Source organism: Rhinolophus ferrumequinum, chromosome 9 (assembly GCF_004115265.2).
Source record: "Rhinolophus ferrumequinum isolate MPI-CBG mRhiFer1 chromosome 9, mRhiFer1_v1.p, whole genome shotgun sequence".
Taxonomy (NCBI): domain Eukaryota; kingdom Metazoa; phylum Chordata; class Mammalia; order Chiroptera; family Rhinolophidae; genus Rhinolophus; species Rhinolophus ferrumequinum.
The window spans coordinates 14,943,295-14,960,501 of record NC_046292.1 but is presented as its reverse complement, the minus strand read 5'-3'; positions in this window follow the sequence as shown (position 1 = coordinate 14,960,501).

The window sequence follows — 17,207 nt, the reverse complement described above, 5'->3', positions numbered from 1 at the left end:
GGACACAGGGATTCAAGACCTGTGGCTAGAAGTAAGCTCCAGGATTGAAGTCCCGTCAGAGTGAGGCGTCTGGATGGAAAACTCCATATAACTCAAGTCACATCTGATGGGAGACCCACGGTGGCTTCCCTGGAACCTCAGTCTAGTGCAGTAAAGTCCTCACCCTCACCCAGGGGACGTGGCCTTTCTCCCCTCCCGACACCCCCACTGCAGCAAATCCACAGCAGCTTGGAAACAGACTGCAATGCGCTAGGCTTTCCAAACGTGTACGGGATATAAAAGGGCTGATGCAAAGTGCTTTCGGGACAGCAGGAGTCCACACAGACCTGAAGAACTGGGGAGGGGCGTGACAGAGGGCGGGGATGGGGTCTAGACTACGGGCAGATAGAAAAGGACACCTCGCCCTCAAATCAGGGTCAAAGGCAGAAGAGAGGCTGGTAACAGAGTCCAAGATGGCAGAGCGAAGAGGTGAAGGTGTCCATTTCCAACCTTTTCCTACAACTGCTATAAGGACACAGGCGTTGCAATCAGACAGACCTGGGTTGGAATCCCTTCACTATATGGAACTTTGGACAACTCACTGACCCTCTCTGGGACTCATTTTCTTCATTCATAATACAGTGCTGCTCCTCTTACCCCAACTTCAAATGGGGCTAAATACTAGTAGAATCTACTTCTTGGGAGATATTAAATAAAACAATAAATGTAAAGCTCAAGAAATGGCAGCTATTATTATAAATATTATTATTCCCTTTTGAGGAGTGTTGAAGGCAGTTAAAGTCGTTCAAAGATTGATTGAGGGGGCCAGAAAGGAAGATAGAACAAGGAGGAAAGAAGAGACAGTAGGGGGTGGGTTAGGGGCTGAAGGCAGGTACCCCAAGACTGTGGTCCTCCTCTGGCCGCATCCCAGAGATGAGAAGCAGGCAGATGTCTCGGGACAGAGATCCCCAGATAGGAGACAGAGACAGAGAATCCCCGGGGGTCAAAATACCCAGGCAGCAGCAAACAAGGGTGTCCCTAGAAACCAGTGGCAAAGCTGTCCCTAGAGCCCAGCAGGAAAATCTGAACCAAGGTCCCATGTGGGCGAGAAGCAGAGCTAGGACAGGGAGGCCCAGTCAGAAGCAGAGCTGGGAGTGTCAGAGCTGTAGGAAGCGTGTGCAGTGGGGCCCAGGGGCTCTGCCTGTGACGATGGAAGGCTTTCAGGACTCCTAGGCTGGGTGGGTCAGCTCATGCTCACAGAGAGGCTGTGTCCAGATCCATCCTTGACAGCTGCCCTCAGAGCTCAGGCCTGAGGTCTCGGCAGGTTTGTGAAAACGTGTGATAAAGTAGACCGTCTCAGCCCCTTCTTGACTGCCAGTGGTCCAAGGGAAGTTGGGGAGACCAGAGGCAAGGTTTAAGGTGGAGCTTGGGCCAAAAAAGGGCCAGAGAACACAGACAGGGTGTACAACGAAGTTTAGGATCTGGGCAACTGAGAGAAGCTAAGACGGGCTGAGAAACAGAGTGAGGAGAAAGCAGAGGGTGGGAGGATAGACACAGGAAAAGAGAGAAAGGGCACAAGAAGAGACTAAGGCACTGAGGACCCGGAGGGCATCTGGGCAGAGGAGCCCAGCAGGTTCCTAGTAAGAGGAGAAAGTGCTGAGCTTCAGGAGAAGGGGGGTGTGAGGGGATGTCTACGGGATGTGGGGGAGGGGTGGAGTGTGGCCTGGCCTGGCCCAGGCGATGACTTCATAGGCATCTACCCCCACTCCTTCCTGAGCCGCCAGCCCTAGTGACCCCCTGCCCGCATCTCAAGGGTCTAGGCCAAGCAGGCGCTGACAGGGGAGAGAAGGGGCCCTTCTGGGCCAGGCCCCCTAGCCTGGCATAGTGCCTGCCGGGAAGGAGGGGCCTAGAGGCCCAGCCCTTGTCAGCATCCCGGCCGGCACTTCGGAGGCAATTAGCAGCCCAGCTGAGCTAATCCCCCGCCTGGCGAGGCCAACACAAACAGGCCCAGGCCGGGTGCACACTCGCCTCCCTGTTTGCTGAGGGGCCCGGTGGTCCGCCAAGAACAACACCAATAACCCGGGGCCTTCTCTAGGTTAAGAGGAGGACCGAGGCTTGCTGAAGAGCTGACCATGCCCGACAGAGCAAACTCTGGCCAGGCGCCCTGGCTGCCCCAGAAAGGCAGCCACTGTTCCCAAGCCTTGGGCCAGCCAGGAAGAGGAAGCTGGACACAAGGAGCCATATACTCTGATTCAGCACCCACCCCCCAACCCCCACCCATGCCACCTGTGAGGGAGAAGGGCCAACTCAGGCTTGTGCTGCTTTGGCCAGCCCAACAATCGAGGCCAGGAAGGGCTGGGCCACGTGCTCAGGACCCCAGGATTACAGGCTCCGTGCTGGACGTGAGAGCCTGGAGGGAATTCAGACCCTGCCCTCAAGGGGCTCACAGTCTAGCGAGGGAACAGACCATGTATGACCTTGGAGGAGGGCCAGACTCTGGTCCCATCAGCAACCACCTGCCCCAGACTCGGAAAGGCCGTGGGGAAGGACCCCACAAGTAAGAAGGCAAAGGGGGGATCCAGGAGAAGAAACAAACGGAAGCCCAGAGATTGATAAATGGGGGAGGTGGCACCAAGGGAGGCAGGAAGGTGTCAGAACAAACTTCGGCACAGACTGGTCCCTGAACAGTGCAGCAACCGCTGGGGAGCCCAGGTTCCAGACACGGCCCTCCTCCTGCACCCCCCCTTCTGGATTCCATTCCAATTCCACCTTCATCAGCCCTCAGCCAGGAGCACCTCCTCCTGTATGAGCCACACCGTCTCCCCTCAGCGTGGTTCCTCACCTACCCAAGTACCTATGGACTTTGCAGCAATGTCAGGAACTACAGCCACCTGAAAGCTTCTACTTGGGAAAGTGACATGGCCTCCTTCCCTGAATGGGTCAGGCCCCTTAGGAAACTGCGCAGATCGTCAACATGCAACACCACTGCCATTTACTGAGCACCCATCACTACAGGGTCGGGCCCACACTAAATGCCACCTACCGACATGATCCTACGTCATGGTCCCAAGCAAGTAACGGAACATAACTACTTCCTGTTGGAATAAAGAGCTGACGGACAGGTGTATATTTCTCCCCACATCTCAGATAAGGAGACCAAGGCTCACGGCAGAGACTTGCCTACGGTGGCAAGTGTGTGTACGTCACCTGGCCCCTCCTCCAGCCGCACACATCTGTTTTCCCTCACTCCACTGCTGGCCTACACCTACCTTGGATGTTTCCTGGGCCAAAGGGCCTGAGTCTTGAGCCCACCTCCTCCCCACAAAGCAGCATTATCTGTCTCTAGCTGGGCTAAGCTCAACTCTGTCACTCTGCTGGGGACCTCTACATTATTCTGTAGACAGCTTTCCCTAGGGCAGAGGGTGAGGACAGCTGGTGTCACACCACTCACAAAGCCACAGCTGCAAACAGCAGCCCTGCCCACCACCCTTGGCTGGTGTGACAGACTTTCGGTCCAGTTCCAAGCCTGCCAGATAGGCTATCAGGGTCCTGCCTAGAGCAGCAGGTGTTGACAATCCAGTCGGAACTCTCTGGGCTGCTCCCACACCTGGCTCTAGAGTATCTAGCCTGGACCAAGGTATAGATGAGTAGATGAGTCCTTTTCCCCTGCAGTTGAGCCAAAAAGGGAGGTATTTTTCAAAAAAGATCTTTTACTAGGAAACTGAAGGAAAGCAACCAGATCATGAGAACAGAAACAAGGAGATCTCTAAGCAGGACGTTACCAGAGCCCTGTACATGCCCTTCTCCCTTTCCTCCTTCTAGACACCAGGAGACCAGGGGTCTCAATCTAAATCCACTGCTGTGGAATCGCAATTTAGTGCCCTCTGACTCTCATCTGTAAACGAGATAATGGCAGAGCCAGGACCAGACGTGGTTCCAATTCGAAAGCCTCTATTCTATTGTCTCCCCACCACCAGCATTATGGCTGTTGGAGGACCCAGTGAAACACTGAATGGGGAAGCGCTCTGTGGACTGGGAAGGGCTGTAAGGGACGGTGATGGTCATCAGCCAGCACCCTGGCTCTTTAGGCGTCAGGGAAAGTGTGTGCAGGAGAGTGGAGATGGCACTAGAGGCTTCTGGTCCCATCAGGTCCAGATGACACTAGAATTTGCTGGTCTCTCTCCTCCTGGGAGTCTCCCCACCCCTCCTCGTCCCTCCTCCCAGCGCCTCCTGCAGCCTGGGCCTCGTCCTCATCCCTCTTGGACAGCGGCTGGAGCCACCTGGGAAGCGTCAGGAATGGCTGATGGTTATCGCAGCCAGGACAGGGCGAGCCGCTGCCCCCGATTCATCACGGAGCTAGAGTGGATCCAGAGAAGTGGCCAAGAGGACGCAGGGCTGCTTCTACTATGAATTCAGACCGCTTCAGCTGGGAAACAGGGAGGCTGAGAGAGCCGCTTGATCACTCCAACCAGAGGGAGGTGAGGACAGGGGACGTTAGACTCGTTCCTCAAAAGAACAGGCACGGCGTGCTGGCAGAAGCCTGAGAGTTGAAGTCACACAGATCTGGGATCGAACCTCTTCTAGGCCTCTCGCTAGCTGGGTGACCTCAGATAAGTTAACCCCTGAGTCTCGGCTTCCCCATCTGCGCCATCTCAAAGGCTGCTACTGTGGGAACAGAACCACAATGCAGGCAGGTGTCCAGGAAATAGGTCCCTGTCCCATCCCTACACTTCTGACCTGGGACATGCACTCCCCTTCTCCCCCGGCCAGTTACCACTGCCACACGTTTGGTGCTGGTACCCCATACACACTACTCCCGCCCACCCTCTCAATCCTTGGGCACATTCAGTATGGCATGAGTCCGGGCCCCAAGCTGCTCAGGGGCCCCTTTTCAACCGCAGCAAGCGCTGGTCCGATAAGAGGACCCCAGCATGGTGAGGGGAAGGCAGGTTACTTCCCTCCAACTTGCCCTCAAGGGTCAGAGCTCTGTCCAGCTCACCCAGCAAAGGCATTTAGCTCATCAGCTAAAAAGAGGTTCTCAACCTTTAACCTATACCCCCCGCCTTTGAGAGACAAATCCCTTGCTTTGTTAGTTCTAACATTTCAAAATAAATCTTGGGACTAAAATAAGCATTTCAAATTACATACACCATTTGTCCACTGCCTATTCTAATACTTCCCCCGAAAGGGATTCTGGTAGTTTAAACGCTCTGAAGTCAAATCTCCCCCGTTCCACCACGTCCTAGCCGTGTACCTTGGGTAAGTCCTTTAACCTGTTTCCTCAGTTATAAATTGAGCCATTGCAAAGATAAAGCACGTCAAGCACTTAGCCTGTTGCCTGTCACCCAGCTGCTGTTCAGCCATTAGCAGTTATGACTACGGCTGTTACCACTAGACGATGTGTCTGCCCGCCACCCCTCACTGCGGATCCTGAGACTCGCTGAACCAGGTGTTTCAGGGTGGGCTCCCCAGACTGGGCAGAGGACACACTTCACAGAAAGATGGGCGGAGGACACACTTTACAGACCTGCGCTTCCCCTGAAGTCTAGGCCACAACGTGCCACACACACTATTGATTCCTCACTCACATCCTCCCCCTAGGACTGCGAGCTCTTTCGGGGGTGGGGTCTGGATCTTCTCCTTTATGGGAAGGGGGGCAGGGGGAATCAGGAAACACTGAAGAAATGTCAAATGACCTGAGGCACACACTCTTAAAAACAAACAAACAAAACAAAACAGCGGCCGGACCATCCGCTGAGCACTAGACAGGCACAAGGTAGATTGCCAGCCTGACAAGGGCAGCGCAGGAGTGGGCTCAAAGCCTTGAAAGCTCTAAAATGCTACAGCTCTGGGGCTGGTCATTCTTCAGAATAAAGGAGTCAGGGAAGAGGATTAAACCATCCCCATCTACTACTGGCCCTGGATTGCAGGATCCCACTCCCCTTTCCAGGCCCCCGAGAAAAGCCTGTGTGGGTCCACATGCCTCATCCCTGCGCTAGGCCTCCCTGGAGGGCCAGCCCACATGGCTGTTATAAATGACGCCCTGGACAGCCATCTGACCCACTGTCTCCTGGTCTCCTCATCTCCGAGTTCCTGAAACCTCGGCCAAAGACAACAGTGTGGACTCGTTTCTTCGGGGCCCAGAATGGAAGGCGCCCCAGCACCTGGGAGCAGCTGGAAGCTGGAACTCAAGGACTCATCGCTGCTGGTCTCCCCATCCTGTGCCAAGTGCATCTGTAAACAAGCTTTCTCAGTGGCTCACTACAGCTGCTCCCAAGGGGTCAAATGGGAGAGAAACGGGCTAGAATCAGGGCAGCCCATGGCTTACAAGTGAGAACTGAGCCAGGCAGGGCCTGGTCTGTAAGATGGCCCTGGGTATGTCCCGGCCTGTGCTGCTGGCCCTGTGCCCAGCCCTGGATGGGTTCGCCATTGCCTAGGATTGCTGCCCTGTGCCAGGCTGCTGGAACCCCGAGAGGCATGGGGCCTGTGTCACACTGCTGTAGGTCCCACTGTTTTACAAGTTGGCGGAAAAAAAGAGCTTGCTGGGGTGGAGATGCCTGGATGCTGGGCTGTTGTGCGTGATTCTGTTTGCTATAAAACAGCCAGACATTCCTAGGACCTGGAATCGCGCCGAGGCCATGGAGCTAGCCTTCCCGGCCATATATCTCCAGGCGGGGGACAGGCCTAAGACATCTGAGATAATAAAGACATGATTGTCTCAGCCCTGGGGCTTGTCTCCCCTTTGTCCCAGGACCCAGCAGCCAGCAAAAAGTTGAAAGACATCCTCCCCCTTCTCCTGGGAAAGTACAAATGCATCAGATTCTACAGCCCCTGGGGTGAGCTTCCCAAGCACCAGGTCTGGGATTCCTGGTCTTAGCTCACCAGATCAGAAGGCAATCAAGGGCCCATCGGTGGCAGCACACAGGAGAGACTGCGAGTCACCAGAAGGTGGGACACTCACTCGGGGAACAGGCCCTTCTCTAATTCTCTAATTCTCACCAGACCTACAACATAGCAACTATTCAATTTTAGGGATGAAACTGAAGCTGAGAGGTTAGTGGACTTGTCCAAAGTCACAGCCATTCGATGGCACAGATGGTTTGAAACCTAGATCTGCTTCACTCCAGAGCTTGCAACTTCCACAGTAACTCTGTAATTCCCCCTTTCATGCTTCTTCTTTTCCTAATGTCCAACTTAACTCCAAAAGCAGATGGTTTACCCTTTAATACCTAAAGGGGAAAGTTCGTATGTGGAAAGCAAAACTCAGACTCCTTCATCTGGATGCCGAAGCAGCAGTTGCCAGCCTGGTCCCCCATGAGTCACCTCAGTCTGACCAAGTGTTAGCAACAACCTGTGCCCAGGGCATGTGGCTTCATGAAGGGAAAATGGCACGAGAGGTGCTGAGGATGAATCTTCCCCACTCTGTGCGTTGGCGGAATGCCAGTCCTAGCTTCCCTCACCACAGAAACCAGTGGGTGGGACAAGGGCAGCATCCACACAGAAGGTGCTCGAGACCCGGGGTACTCGAGTAGAGGCAGCCCTGGAGTCAGAACCAACAGACTCGGGTTCAATCCGCACAACCTTACAGAAGCTCAACTCTAAGGCAGTTTTCTCCTCTGTAAAATAGTCGTCTGTTTTACCTGCCTCGCAGGCTTTCCTGAGGATGAACATGAAAGAATTTTATCAGCAACTTTATAAATCAATGGTCTTATGACCCACGTGGGTTTTTTCCCATTGGTTTCTTTGGCATTCCTGACGCCCTCTCTTCTCCCTGCTTTTCTTCTGTTCCAACATCTGAACTCACTACGTGCTCAACACCATGCTGGATACAAGGAGAGGCTCACATACAGGTTAAGAAAAGATGACAGAAACGTCAGAACATCAGACAGTGTGAGACCAGAGCCAAGTGGCTACAATGCACTGAAGGGCCAGCCTGCTGAGCAATGGCCAGGGTCTGTTTAAGGCTCAGGCCTGAGCCTGAGGCCTGAGGACTAGAAGTTTAGCTTCTCCCTAATCAGACATCCAACTGCCCAGAGGCAACGGTATGAACCACACGGTCTTTCAAGGCTACGTCCTGCCCCAGGAGCCCATCAATCTACCCCTGACTCCTTGCTTTTTGCATCCTCTACTCGTGACCTTGGCAAATTGGGAGCCTCGACTCTATTATACACACAACTTCCCTCCTTGCGAGTAAAAGGGGGCTGGGAGAAACCAAGCAGTAGGAAATCTTTCTCAATGACCCAGGAAAAAGCTAAAAATCCCCCTTATTTACCCATGCTGGCCATCTAGGCTCAGAACCGTCAGGGAATGTGGAGGTCACGTGCTCTAACAGCCCCCGTGTACACCCTTAAGAGGAGTTCTCTGCTCGCACACATTCCACCCAACCCAAACCTTCTCTACAGCCCCGAAATAAACCAATGCCCTCCAACTCCCATCCCCACATGGACATTCCACTCCCCTGGCAACCCAAATCCGATGCTGCTGCGTCCAGGGACAGAATGTGTCTGTCTATAACAGAGGGTGTCTTATTAGTCTGCACGCTCCCCAAAGACAGAGTGTGTGCCACGGCTTGGTTCATGATCCAATTTAAAAAACCATAAAGAATGAAGGCTGACGCTTGGCTGAAGGTTAACTGAAAGATATTGTTATCTGAGAAAAGGGAAGCAACATCACTGGCTCTGAAGGGTAGTAAGGGTTCTCAGAATTCCAAGTACAGCCTGCTGGTATGGGGAACAAGACACTGTAGGCAGTGGGCTCTTTACCCAGCACCGTGTGAGCCTGGACTCTCTTCCCAGGCGCAATGAGCAAGGCAGAAACTCAAGAAACCTTGCTAAGTCCCAGGTGCACAACCAACCAGACTTTTCTTGCTGTTTCTCTGCCATCTAGTGGCTCCTCTGGAGCATTACAGGTCCACTTCATGGCCATTTTCCTCGGCCCCTCCAGTATCCTCCTAAATAATGGTACCACTTAGATAGCCAGGCCTTATGCTGAGTGCTTTACCTACATTATTGCTAGTCTTCATATCACCACAAGGTGGGTATTAATTGCATTTTTCAAATAGGAAAACCAAAGCTTAGAGTAATATCACTTGGCCAGGGTTGCACTTGAGGTCAACGAAAAATGTGGTACCTAAGTGGATCCTCGTGCCATTTCATTTCCCGGAAAAACAGAAGGCCCTAAAACTAAAGATCATCTGCGTTCTTCCATCCATCCCTCCACGTGCCTAGCTCCTCACAGTTAAGACGCTGGTCATGGAGATGGGACCACAGTCTCCTCCAGGCCCAAGATACTGCAGGCACAGTACTCGGAATCGGGCAAATCACTCCACTCGATTTCCTCACTAGAAAATTGAGCGGCCACACAAAACGTGCACACAAATATCTACAGGAACACGATGCATAATAGCTAACGGTGGAAGTAACTCAAGAGTCCACCAACTGATGAATTAGACAAACTGTGGTACAGCCATAAGAAGGAATGAAGTCCTGACATATGCTCAAGAATGGATGAAGCTTGAAGAGTTAAGTGAGAGAAGCCAAACACAGAAGACCACACATTATATGATCCCTTTTATATGAAACATCCAGAATAGGCAAATCTACATAAAAACAGAAAATAGAGTAGTGGTTGCTTAGGGATGCAGGGATTGGGGGCAGGGGAGCAGGGTTTAGGGGGTATAACAACAGCTCAAGAGTACAGGGTTTCTTCTTGAGGTAAAGAAACTGTTCTAATATCCTGGTCCTATTTGCGTAACTCAGTGAACATATAAAAACCACTAAATGGTACACTTCAGTGACCTCTATGGCACGTGAATTACATCTCGGCAAAACTGTTGCATACTCCCGCACCAAAAAAGTGAGAGCATTGGTCTAAATAACCTCTAAACACCCACCCTTCCTGAAAGTTGTCTTTTCAGCAGACAAAGTCATCTGTCATGGTTAGTGCCAGCACTGATACCAGCTCCAACTGGTACTAAGACCAGTCCCATCAAAGGCCCTCTGAGGAACTCTGCTCCATGCCCTGAGCAACCTCTGCCTCCAAGATGTAGATACCCTCTCTTCCTCCTTAAGGAACCCAAACTGCAGACATCTATATACCCGCTGACTCTAGGAAAGAAAAATAGGGCAGATGTAGCCTGCCTCCATCCCTGGTCCCTTTTCCTAATATGCAGCTCCAGCTTGAGCTCCATCCTTCTGAGAATGTTCATTCACAATTTGGGGGGCAGCTTATATTGTGGGAAACACGCTGGCTTTGGCATCCGATTGCTCTAGAGCTAAACCGTGGTTTCATCATTTTGAAGCTTTGTCTTGGGCAAGTTACTTAGCTACGCGGAGCCCATTTTGTATAAAATGGTTAAGAATAAGCTTCTACTACTGCTATGGAAACGGCATGGGTATCATTTGGGGTAACATTCCACAAGCCAGGTCCACAGTACATCAGGAACACACCCTCTCCTATGAACCTGGGCTCAAAAACTCTCGTCTCTGAGAAGTCCTACCTGATTACTCCCCTCACTTTCAGTCTTCCAACCACTGAGGCAGTCTGATGGCCACACCTCTGAAAAAACACTCCCCCATGTCTGTAGATTTCCTGTTTACCTGTAATTTATTAAATACTGTTTTGCTTCTCTTCACTGGCAAGAATTGCTCATCCGGTCTTTTTAAAAAGTGAGTATCCTATGTTATGTAGCAGGGACCAAGTCCTGGACTGTGTATAGAATCCAGGTTGGTTCTGCCACTAAATGTGCTGTATGACACTTTAGTAAAGTGTGTGAAATGAGAGACTAACAACAACCTTAGATCTCTTCTAGGTATGTAAGACCATCCCTGGAAACCTATGAGCACTAATAGTCAGTTGTTTAAAACACAAACAGCACACTTAAATGAGGCAGAAAAGATGTCTACAACCAGAAAGTACCAATACGCTACTGGCGTCTGACTAGACATTTGCTCAATTTTTAGCTGCATCCCTGGTACCATACTACCACCCCCTCTCTCCAACTGTGTGCTCTAACTTCTCTTTCTATAGACTGAACAGGGATTTGTCACCTAGTTAAAAACCAAAACAAAACAAACAAAAATAAACTCCTATGGAGGTAGGTATTATTATCGTAAGGAAAAAAACACCAAAGTTAAATAACTTGCCCGAAACCATTCAGCAGGTAAAGAGTGGAACCAAGATTCAAACGCAGGCAGTCTGGCTCTAGAGTCCATGTTCTTAATCATTACTCTATACTGCCTCTTGCAAAATGGACAAGATATAAACAAGTGTTCCCTTAAATGAATAAACGCCTCAGCAAGAGTAAATCACACTGGGTGACACATCATTTTGAACCCACTAGCATTATAAAACTGGATGCCCTTCTATGAGAATTCCCTAGCAGATCAATCTTTGTCCTTTTGTCTGACTGAATGTTCACTGAGGGTTGAACAGCCATTATCCCTAATCCTTATGACAATTCTGCAAAAGGTTAACAGGTATTAGTGGCTCAATTTACAGATGTGTAAATCAAGACTGAAAAACTAAAGCAGTTTTCTTAAACACAGCTAGTTACTGCTAAGAGTCTAATCCAAATGCAGACCCCTCTCCTTCAAAATACATGAGCTTCTCCTATTATTCAATACTGTTTCTATTTAAAATTTACAAAGTTCTACTTGGAACTGGCGCTAGAATGATTCCCAAAACACAAATAACCACAGCAAATGTTCTATTTTATATCAATTGTAATGGAGAATGCCAGGATATTTATGAGAGATACCTGTAAAGAGATAGTTTCACTACTGAATTATATTAATGCTTGGATCCTACTGGTATTCCCAGAAAAAAGTGGTCCATAAGATAGGGAAATACAGTGTCTACCACTGTTAAGAAACCACATTTATCCTACAAGCAAAAACCAAGTCAGTCTTTACTGGATACTGCTAATTGAACCAAACTTTAGAACCTCTCAAATGTATCAATGAAAACCTAATTCTTCTTGAAGACTCAATAGTCTACTTGTATATTTAATACAGCGATAGATTCTTATCGATTACCTGTGAATAGCAAAAAATTCTTGGAGCTGTAGCGATGACCCTGCACCCATGTGATGTGCAGCTTTCTTGGCAAAGCCCTAGAAGTCCCATGGAGTGCAGACTATGCGTCCATGTTTGGGACAAACGTGTTTGTCCCAGTGAGTCCCCCAGGAGTGGGGGAGCAAAACTGCCGGGCTTGTTTCAATCCCAGCAGTTGCTTCATGGTAACTTTTCTCTTTCTATAATGAGGTCCTGTGTTTTATTTGGGGTGAAAAAAAGGTCTACTGCCTAAAATACACAAACCAAAAAGGAACAGAAAACTTTTATAATATCTACCCATGGGGAAACTGAGAGCCGAAGATGTACAGCAACTTGTCCAAGGAAATTATGGTGCCCCAACTAGAACCTGGGTCTCCAACTCTCAATTCAGAGGAGAAATGAAAGGATAACATCAAACTCCAGAATGCAAAAAAGCAAGAGTCCACTTAGTCACACTACATTTACCAGGGTTCAAGATCCCTATGGACTAAGGAAAGACTGGTCATAGAATACACTGGCATCTAAGACTGGAGTTTTATCCAGTAGCCCCCCTTTATCTGTGGTTTCACTTTCTGCAATTTCAGTTATCCGTGGTCAACCACGGTCTGAAAATATTAAATGGAAAATTGCAGAAATAAACAATTCCTAAGTCTTAAATTGCACTGTTCGGAGTAGCGTGATGAAATCTTGCACTGTCCCACCCTGGACGCACTGCGTATGCTTCCCGCCCCCACCCCCAGCCCCGGTAGTTAACTTACTAGCCGTCTGGGTCACCAGATCGATTGGCGTGGAATCGCAGCGCTTGTGTTCACGTCACCCTTGTTTAACTTAACATGGCCCCAAAGCACAAGAGGAATGAGGCCGGTGATTCAGAGAAGCCAAAGAGAAGCTAGAGGTAAAGTGTTTCCTTTAAGTGAAAAGGTTCAAGTTCACGGTTTTAATAAGGGGAAATTTAAAAAATCACATGCTGAGATTACTAAGATCTACAGTAAAACATCTTCTATCCGTGAAACTGTGAAGAAGGAAAAAGAAATTCGTGCTAGTTTTTTTTGCTAGCACGAAGAAGCTGCTGCCACATTTCCAGCAGAGTTGAAGAGTTGATTAGGGTTCGGTCCTATCCATGGTTTCAGGCATCCACTGGGGGTCTTGGAACACATCCCCCGCGGATAAGAGGGGACTACTGCAGTAGCAGATGAGGTAACTGCAAACTCAGCAGCCTGGGGTGAAGTCATTCTCACATGAGGCAAGTGAAGAATTCACAGATGCCTGCCCAACCTTCACAAGCTGCCAAGGGATGCAGCAAACTCCCAAACACCAATAAAACTGTGAAGTCTTCAAGTCATAGAGAAAAGGGGGCAGTTCTTTAGGGAGTAAGAGATTCAGAAATAAGCCAAAAATCCCTCACCCATCAGACCAGTGCTGCTCAGGAGGTCTGGGGAGCTGGCACTAAGGCTCCACCGTGGGTCTGGAGCTCCAGACAAATGCCCAGCGCTGTCCCAGAGCTGGTTAGAGATGAGCTGTAAGGAGAATATATTCTCTTTAGCCCCCTGAAAGTCTTATCCTATTCCTGGCAATGGGACTGAGGGCCCCTCGCTCACACGGCAGCCGCAGGACCCAGAAGCCAACGGGATTCTCTGGCCCTGGTTTGAAGTGAGCCCACAGACATAGTGACGACAGCGTCAATCCATCCCATTTACTGCTGAGCACCTACTACTTGCCAAGCACTATGCTAAGTGCTTTACATAGAGCATTTCATTTAACCCTCACAACCATCAAGTCAAGTATAGCCGTTTCACAGAGGAGAATGCAAGGCTCCAAAAGTGTAAGTTACTTGCTGATGGTGAAAGATCAAGTTCGTGACAGGGCCCAAACTCCAGGGTGAAGCCTCTGCATGCACTTCCCATCACCATGCCTCAGCTGTTTAACCTCAGTCTTGCCATCTGACAAACGATACCATCTATCCTGCCTCCCTTACAGGATTGTACTAAGGATAATCTGTCAGTCTCCCCAGACCACCAGTGGACTGACTCAGCTTCAATTCCTTTCTGCATCATCTTCTCCTCACGCTTCTGCCATCTATCAAGACCCCATTAAGAACCGGTGTCCAAATAAAAGGTAGAGTGCACCCTTGATTCAACTGCCAGTTTTAACTTAAATTCACCACTAGGTGGAGCTAATCTCAACAATCCAAGAAGCTCCTGGGCTAGTTCATTGGGAAAGACAACACACAGGGGCCAGAGTCACAAGCAGCTCAGTAAATTGTTTAAAAGAAGCAAGAAGACAGCATGGTACTGGCACAAGCTTTCCCACCTTCGTGAAGCTATGCCCTAATAGCCCACAATCAGGAAGTTAAGAAAAAACTTCTTTCAGTTCAAGGTTTTTGGCTCAAAAACACTAAATATCTGCAAGCCCACACAGGTAGCCCTCTCCAGTCCTTACCTCTGAGAAGACTGGCCACGTGACTTTGCATCAATTTACAGCTAAACCACAAACCAAGACACAGAAACTAAGACCCTATCCAATCAAATATTAACTCATCAGTATCAGGCTAATACACAGAAGAAGCTGTACCTGTTTACTCACTCACACTTAAAAAAAAAAAAATCAATCCACCTGGCACTACATACTCACTGACGAGGGATGGGGAGAGCCACATAACACTGGCCCACACCCTGCCCAAAGGCCTGACAAATAATGGGGGGGGCGGGGAACACCAAAAGGAGAGGAACAAAATGACTTTGTTTTTAAATTAGCAACAGACTTCACCTCCTAGAAGTCCAATTTAGTCTGTTGGAATAACTTCAATTTCATACTCATTTCAAGCACTAATTTACACTATTTGGAATTTGGTCCTGTGTACTCTCTGCAGATGAATTAGAATACTCCTGAGACGAGTGGAAAGGATATCCATGTCCAGTGCAACATAAAGCGCACACTCGTCTTGAAGTAATCAGGGAAATACAGCCTTCCTCTACATTCTAGTTTCGACTTACCATGTTTCCCCGAAAATAAGACCTAGCTGGACAATCAGCTCTAATGCGTCTTTTGGAGCAAAAATTAATATAAGACCCAGTCTTTATTATGTTAGATAAGACCGGGTCTTACAGTAAAATAAGACCGGGCCTTATATTAATGTTTGCTCCAAAAGATGTATTACAGCTGATTGTCTGGCTAGGCCTTATTTTCGGGGAAACACGGTAGAAAACCTTACCTGATCTCTACAACTCAAATACCTACCTGCCCTCTCTCAAACTGCTGACTACGTAATTTAATTACTTAGGAGTCTACCCAAACTATCTCAGTGCCAGTTTACCAGTAAGATTACATGACTATGAACTCTGTAAACCCTCTGATTAAGCAGTCAAGAAATGAGAGTGGTTTGGGACAAGTTTGGAAAACCCTTTTCTTCAAAGAACAGATAAAGCTATAAAGACTTGTAGACCAAAATTACTCTAAAATTCATGTCAGTTATAAATGAAACCTTAAGAGATCATCTAATGCCACAGTTCTCAAACCCGTTGGCATATTAAAATCATCTGGTGAGTTTTAAAAAGCAGTGATGCCCCTCAAAAAAACAATGTGATAAAACTTGTACTTGATACCTAGGCTCTGTCTCCAGCGATTGCCTAAAATGGCCCAAAGGCATGTTTTCCTCTATGAGCTCCCGAGGTGACTCTCATGCAGCCAGAGTTAAGAACCACTGAGGTGTGCACTGGTCCCCAAACACAGCTAATCTAAGTTCTCCCTGGGGACCTTTTAAAAACTAGAGGAATGTTTTTTTAAGCTTCCCATTAACTGTTGACCAACCAGGCACCTGACTTGCACCTGAGACCTCAACAATGACCAAGTACATAATTGTTTTTCAGATAAAGAGGCCAGGAGAATGGAAGTTACCTGCCAAAGGGCACGCTGACCGAGGGCTGTCATTCTCCAATGTCTCCAGTGCCCAGTATGGAGCAAGTGCTCTCACAAATGAATGTGTGCCGTGGGCATGCACACACAGACAAGATTTTTACTCTCTCTCAAGAGCCACTATAAGTGGGATGAGACCACATGTTTATTCAAGAGGAGGCAGTTATCAAAATTGTAAGCGAAAAAAAATTCCAACTAGAAGTCAGGAGCCCACATCTATTTTATTCTGTTATAGCCTCAGGGCCTTACTAAGCACTAAAAAAAAAAAAATCTGTTTTTGAATTTACTAAATATTAATGAATGAAATGAGTGGCACAGACTTTGGGCTTGGTTACATGGAATCCTCTGGGCAATGGAACGTGAGAAATTTTAAATTGCTTGACCTTGCAGCCCCGTTGGCTCCCAGGCTCACAATTAGAAGTTCACTCTCAGAAATCTGTTCTATGGAGCCGGGCTCCAGAATAAAAATCATGGAGCCAACCTGAGCCTAATCTGAAGCCTGAAGGCAAAGTCCAATGACCCACGCGTTAGCAAAATAAATGCTTATTGTAGTAAGCCATCGAGTGTTAGGGGGTTTGTAAGGCAACATTATTGTAACAACAGCTAATAAAATAGGGGCACTTTGGATAAAACTCAAAGTAATATATAAAGGATTTAAACATCTCTGGAAAGAAAATAATGTTAGGTCTTCTGTCGTTCTATGTAGTTAAATCTCTGAGTTGGGGGAACTTGGGGTAAGGCTTACCGAAAACAAGGAAAGCGAAATTAGGAAGGTGATTTAAAGATACTTCCCTCACATATCAATCAGAGATACCCAAACCATAAAGAGCTCAGCCCTTCCACAAAGATAATGGAGGTGCTACTTTCTGGTAAAATGCTGTCCCTTCCCCACACTGTTCAATTTCCAACATGTGTTAGCTGTATGCAGCAGCGACTAGGTTCCCGATCCTTCTCAAGAAGCAGGATCCTTGTAGACCAGAGTTTCTTAGCACTCAGCATCGAAATAATCACTAATAACATCAAAATGGGAGAAAAAATAGTCCAAACCTAACAACGATGAGAAAGAAATACCTTTATCCATTTATGAAGATAGCAATCATAAGACACTATAGACTTAATGACAGCTTTTCAGAACCAAAGTACATTAAATATACACACAAATTTTAAGAGGTATTTTGATTAAAATATGAAACTGTGAGGAAAAATACACCTGAGAATAAAGGGAATATTGCAAATGTTCCTTTCATAACATCCTTTCTTCCC